The sequence below is a fragment of the Pogona vitticeps genome, chromosome 1, assembly GCF_051106095.1.
Source record: "Pogona vitticeps strain Pit_001003342236 chromosome 1, PviZW2.1, whole genome shotgun sequence".
NCBI lineage: Eukaryota > Metazoa > Chordata > Lepidosauria > Squamata > Agamidae > Pogona > Pogona vitticeps.
The window spans coordinates 35025036-35031527 of record NC_135783.1 but is presented as its reverse complement, the minus strand read 5'-3'; the positions used below and the strand labels follow the sequence as shown (position 1 = coordinate 35031527).

The 6492-nt window shown below is 39.4% G+C and overlaps 1 long non-coding RNA gene across 1 annotated transcript; it reads left to right on the top strand.

The window, feature by feature from the left end:
* The first annotated feature begins 565 nt into the window (after positions 1-565).
* LOC144585793 (uncharacterized) lies at positions 566-2528 on the top strand. The gene is made up of 2 exons (XR_013540348.1): positions 566-1580; positions 1967-2528. It is a non-coding gene; the product is annotated as an uncharacterized LOC144585793 (long non-coding RNA).
* Positions 2529-6492: the final 3964 nt, after the last annotated feature.

Genomic DNA, 6492 nt, shown 5'->3' with positions numbered 1-6492 from the left:
CCTGTAATTTGAGCCCATTTCATGTTTCTTTTTACTTTTCTGCTGTTCTCTCTCTCTCTCTCTCTCTCTCTCTCTCTCTCTCTCACACACACACACACACACACACACACACACACACACACACACACACACACACACACACACACACACACACACACACACACAAACACACACACACACACACACACACACTCTTTGCCCTTCCCAGGAGGTGGCCAATGGTAGTTAGATCTACTGTACCAGGTTTCCCTGAAAAAAAAGACAGGGTCTTATATTAATTTTTGCTCCAAATAACACATTACGGTTTATTTTCAGGGGATTTATTATTATTATTTGCAGCAATCTACATTTATTCAAATACAGTCATGTCATATTCTTCTGGTTGCTGCACAATGATGCACAATGGTGGAGGATGGGGTTTCACTTAACAGGGGCTTATTTTTTGGGTAGGGCTTATATTACGACCATCCTGAAAAATCATACTAGGGCTTATTTTCAGGTTAGGGGTTATTTTTGAGGAAACAGGGTACCATTATTTGGTCTAGAGAACATACAACTAGAACAGCATACCAGAAATGGCTACTCTTTAAGAAAAAGACAATAATTTATTCAAAGTGTTCTTTTCCTGGAATATACCAGTGCATCCCAATTAAGGTTTCTTATTTCTTTTATTTAAAATATTTTAGCCCACCTTTCTCCTTAAAAGGACCCTAGGCAGCTTACAACAATTAAAGTACAATATTTAAAAGCTAAAAGCAGTGACAATACAAAGATTTAAAAAGAATTAACCATTATACAAATATATTATATGGTTAATAAAATCAGTAGCAAAAACGCATTTAAAAACAACTCAGCACAACAATCCATTTCTTTTAGAGTAACACCCCTATCAGACTGCCAGGCACTAAGGAAAGGCTGTCTGAAGAGAAAGGTCTTTGCCTGCTTGCGGAAGGACAGTAAAGATGGAGCCAGCCCTGTTTCCTGTGGGACAGGGCAACAGAAAAGGATCTCTCCCATGTACGCATCAAGTGCATCTGTGAAAGTGCCGGGACTGAGAGAAAGGCCTTTCCTGATGATCTTAATTCCTCAACAGGCTCACAGAAGGAGATGCGGACTTTGAGATAGCTTGGACCCAAGCCATTTAGGGCTTGGGTCCAAGGTTAGAACCAGCACTTTGAATTGGGCTGGAAACAGGTTATAGGTTAGAACCAGCACTTTGAATTGGGCCAGAAACAGAGAGGCAGCTGGTGGACCTGCTGTTACAGGTGGGTTATATGTTCTCTGTAACAAGCTCCAGTTAGAAATCTGGCTGCAGAAATGGCTAAATGAGTAGCCATTTCCAATCATTTACATCATTTGGGGGGGGGGGAGGAATGAGCACAGGCTTCATCCCACATGCACAGGGCATGCAATCTCCATGAGGCACGTTTATGACCTCTTTAGAGATTTTGTATCCCTGCAAAAAACAGACTCTCTTCAGGAAGCCTGTCACTGAATCAGAGTCATCATCCTGTGGTTTACAAAGAACACGTGTGTCAGAAAAATCATCGCACCACTTTACAGCTTGAAGACTCCAGCAGGTAATTGGTTTCATTCACTTTTCTCAAAAAGCAAATCCAGCTTCTTGCAGTTATAGCAGCTGTTTCATTTGTTCCTAGCTTCCTCTGTTTTTTCTGTCATTCATTTGTTCTCTGAGACTTCAAAAAAATCTGGCTTTGCTATTTGCAATGTCTCCTCCTTCTCCTGCTCCTCTGCCTGTTCCTGAAAAACAAAAGTGTAGGTCAAACAGCATGGTATTTCCAATGACCCCTACAAAAGTTTGGCTTGGATTCTTAGGTTCCATTTCAGTGAAAATAAATTCATCAACATTCTCTGCCATAGAGGAAAACTTCGTGTACTTTGATGAATATTGTACGCTTATTAAATAGGAGCATAATACCAAATCTCCCTCTCTCTTTCTTTCTAGAGGCTGAGTTTCAATATGCCACTTTGGACTTTGGATGAAAGATGCTCCAAAACCGTCTTGCAGATTCTTCAGCCATTATGTTCTCCTTTCTTTACCTCTTTTCCCATTTTATTTCACTCTGGATGATCAGTTGTAACAGTATTTACTTTCCATTTCTTATTGCATGACCAAAGTGTACTAGCTTTCTGCACATCATGTGTTTTAAGATTTCTTGGTCTTCCCTTTCATCAGTTTACTTTAAACCACTCCCATAATATCTGTCAGGGAAGTTTAGTGGCAAAAATATTTAAATATTGACTGATATTAAATAAACTGGAACACATGGCATCTACATCCATCTCTACACAACAGTGATGGACAAATCAGTCAAGGTATAGGCGTGAATTTTACTTGCTTTGTTGTTGTTTGAAGAACTTATAATAAAAGTACAAACTGGGGAGAAAGCAAAATTAACAGATTTACCCAGCTTGGAAGGGAGTTTTGAGTAGAACTTTCAAGCACATTCTCAGAATCCTGTGGCCAGAATCCTGCTAAGTGGCAGATTCTGGAAGCAACAGTCCCCCAAAGTAATTTTTCCACATTCTGATTTTGTGCCACTTGCACATTTGAGTTTGTATTTATAGTTATATTTCAACCCCTCTGCACAAACATTCAATTTGTATTTAAATATGTAAATAGATTTTGTTTCAAAATAAATAGGTAAATAGATTTTGCTTCAAAATACACACACACACACACACACACACACACACACACACACACACACACACACACACAAATTATACACACATTTCATAATGTATTTTGGTATATTTCATTTGAGTTAAGAAGTGAATTGGAAGTAACATTCAGAAAGTACAAAATCAGGTAGATGAATACATTCTGAACTGCATATTATTCCAGCGGTTGTAAATCAAATTAAGTTACAGTATTTTGAATGAGAATTCACAAAGCCAGAATTCCTCAAATCGCTGTAATTAAACTTAGAATATTCATACTCCATTAGGAAGAATTTGGTGACCATATGTAACCTCTTTCAGCATTGCTGAACAAAAATATAACAGATAATGGAATTCCTCTTACCATATTATTCTTTATATGGTTAGTAAGGCTAATTATTCACCCCAACACATCTCTGTGAGGGGTATGTTTCAGCTTCCTCAGGAAGTTCAGGTTCACCAGGTCACAAACATGAGAGACTCCCCTCCCCCCCACAGAAAAAGATCGTTAGAACTGAAATGATCTTGAGAACACATGAAGTTCCTGTGTTATCAAATTCAGCACTTCCACAAATCTTGCAGTACCTGCAGCAGATGTACTATGCAGTCACTCACACCATTCCCAAAATTCAAGGTTGGTTTTGTAACCAAATAGTTTTACCACTAGACATGGGGGGGTTCCCTATGGTTTTCTGGTGCACAATGATTGGGAAAGCCCTAGGAAGAAAACACCATGAAATAGATCAGTGATCTCAATTCTAACAGTCAAGAAGGGCAAGGGGCAGCTGAGTTGACTATAAGCAAGGTAAATCTGGGACTGAATCCAAACCCCTCCCAGCTGAGAGATGTTGGCAGCTACTTAGGACTGTCCTTGCTTTTGTCTATATTGTTAACTACATAGCAGCTCTGTCCCCAGAATGGAGAAGGTTTGTCATAACTAGGCTTCTTACTCACCCTTATCTGTCTGTTTGGTTACTTCTACTGGCAGATCTTAGCTAGCAAAGAAGTTCTGCTGGTGGATTCTTCTGGTGGCAGACCTTGGAGATCAGCCAGCAAGAGGAGGTGTACAATGGCATGAAAGTGTTTTTTCTAACATAAATTCTCCCAACAAAAAAGGCTTCTTCTGTCTCTATCCACCTATTGCAGGCACATCTTTCAGTTCTCCTGACTGCAGACAGAAATTCACATAGTAGATTACACATCCATGGGGAGACAAGCAAGCATCTCTCCCTCTTTTAACATGGTTGGATTCTGTCTTGTGTGTAAAACCTTTAGGAGTTGCAGTGGAATGAGCCCAAGACATTTTCCTGCCTAAGCAAGAGCAGCAAATGGCATCTCCCAAGTACACATGCCAAGTCAAAGCACATGACAAATCATTCAGGTAACATTATGCAGAAAATCCTAATTAATATTTATTATATTTATATGCTGCCCATCTAGTTGCAAGCCACTAGTCTGGATGGTTTGCAGTATATGTGACTAAAAAATATGACACGAAACAATCAATCAACAGGTCCCCTACAAGGGAAATGATACTTGTAAAAAACACAGCTTTCAAAAGCTTTCTAAAAGTAAAAAGGGAGGGAGCCTGGCACACATCTATAAGTAAGGCAACCTCGCAGCCACCAATGAGAGAGCCCAGTTCCAAATTGTCATTTTCTGGACCTCCCTCAGGGTTGCCACCCAGAGTAAGGAAGCCTGAGAAGAACAGGTAGTGCTGATATAAGTTGTTAATATGATGGTCTGACAGTAATTGAGGTCCCAAACCCCTTCAGAGCTGTAAAACTGGTTGGTTGGTATGCCATCAAGTCAATTACTAACTACAGCAACCCTTTCCAGTGTTTTCTAGGTATAAAGTAATCAGAAGTGATTTACCAGTCCTTTTTTAAGGGTGTTCTGGGACTATGCAGTTAGTTCTCTTGATGCTACATAAACTGGCTCTTCTCCTGGGAGACACAGTGGGGAATTGAACCTCTCACTGACTTATCCAGCCTTCCACCAAATATATAGTAGGTGTTATTTTTTGCACTGAAGATGTTGCAACTCTTTTCTTTTAATGTGTAATAAAATTTAGATCCTTCTTGGATCTTGTCTAGCCTATCCATTGCCTGTCTGCTTGGTTCATGTACCAGAGAGTTCCCCAGTTCAGGAGGTAAAAGCAAGCCATTAGGTGTTGAACCTTTCTTGCTCCTTCCTTTTATATACTGCATTCAGAGAGTAAAGGAAAAGGGACACTGCCCACAACAAAATCCCTCCCATCTGTTGGGTAAGCAGGCGTTCCGTTAACCTGGGATGGATGAAGGAACAAGAGCAGGAGTACTATTGGGTAATATACCAGTAAACTCCCTGGTTGACTTTTCATAGAAGCTGGCTGGGAAATAAGTTTAGATATATTACAATTAATTCACATTGTCAGAAACTTTGCTACCAGGGAGGTTGCCCAATCAGAAAATGAGATAAGCTTAGTCTGGTGGGATTTGTTCTTGACAAATCTGTGTTGTCTTATCACTGTGTTGTTTTCAAGCAGTTTGCAGACTGATTGCTTTATAATCTGCTCCAGAATTTTCCCCAGGATTGATTCACCTATGCTCCATAAATTAAGAAAAAAAGCCATTGGTTCCAAGAGTTCTTTGGACAGTTCCTTCACTACTCTTGGATGGAGTTAATTGGGCTCTGAAGATTTGAACTTATTCAAAATAATAAGGTATTCTTTGACTATTTGTTTATCTCAAGCTGCTATTCTGCCTCTGCCACTTGTACACATTTTCTTGGAGGGTCATAGACTGTATTTAGGTAAAATACTGAGGTAAAGTAAGAACCTAGCGTTTCTGCCTTTTCTTTGTCATTTGTTACCATTTTTCCATCTTCACTGAATAGTTGAGCCACTATTTATTTTCTCTGTCTTTGCTACACATGTACCCGAAGAATGCTTCTTTGTTGTTTTCAGCATCTTTTGCTGACCTCGAGTTATTCTCATCTTTTTATTTCCTAACATTATCTTTGCAATTCTTTGCTATCTGTCTGTACTACAGATGCACACAAACCTTGGATTGGAGGTTTGTACCAGTTTTGTCATCACACCCACTCAGGTGCTGTGCAGGTACAGAGCAGGTGGAGGAGAAAGCACACAGTGCCTTTACAACACCTATGTGGGTGCGGCACCAAACTGGCACAAACCTCTAAACCTCATGCCCACCTCTAGTCTGTACTCTTCCTTTGTGGCCTGCCTCCAAGTGCCACATTTCTTTTATTTTTGCTTCAATTATATTAATCCAGATGACAACCAAGCTCATCGTCCTGTATTTCTGTGTAGGAATACATATTTTTGATATACTGTATAGTGCAATTCCTTTTTGTGAATAGTGCTCAGAAGAGCAATACAAGAAGGCTGACCTACTTAATTTATTTAATCCAGTTAATTTGAAATTTATAAGGACCCTAATTCCATGCCCTCTTAAAAGAGAAAAGTGAGATTGAACTCAGTGGTAATTACATACTTAGCTTTATGCTATGAAGTTAATGTCAAAGTTTATAATATTGCAATATGTGCAGATAGTACAAGATTTTTTTTAAGGAAAGGTAAACTAGGGCATTAAAAAGTTCTAGCAAACTGACAGGTTTTAAAGTCAAACACATGCACAGAGAGAGAGAGAGAGAGAGAGATCTGGATCAGGGGACAAGAATATCTGTTTAACAGCCATGAAAGCTAATGGCCAGTCATTGTGTATTTGGGGGCGAAAGAGCATTACAATGACAAGGAAGAATGAATTTCATAGATGCCATATTTGTAATCCTTACTTTCATCAT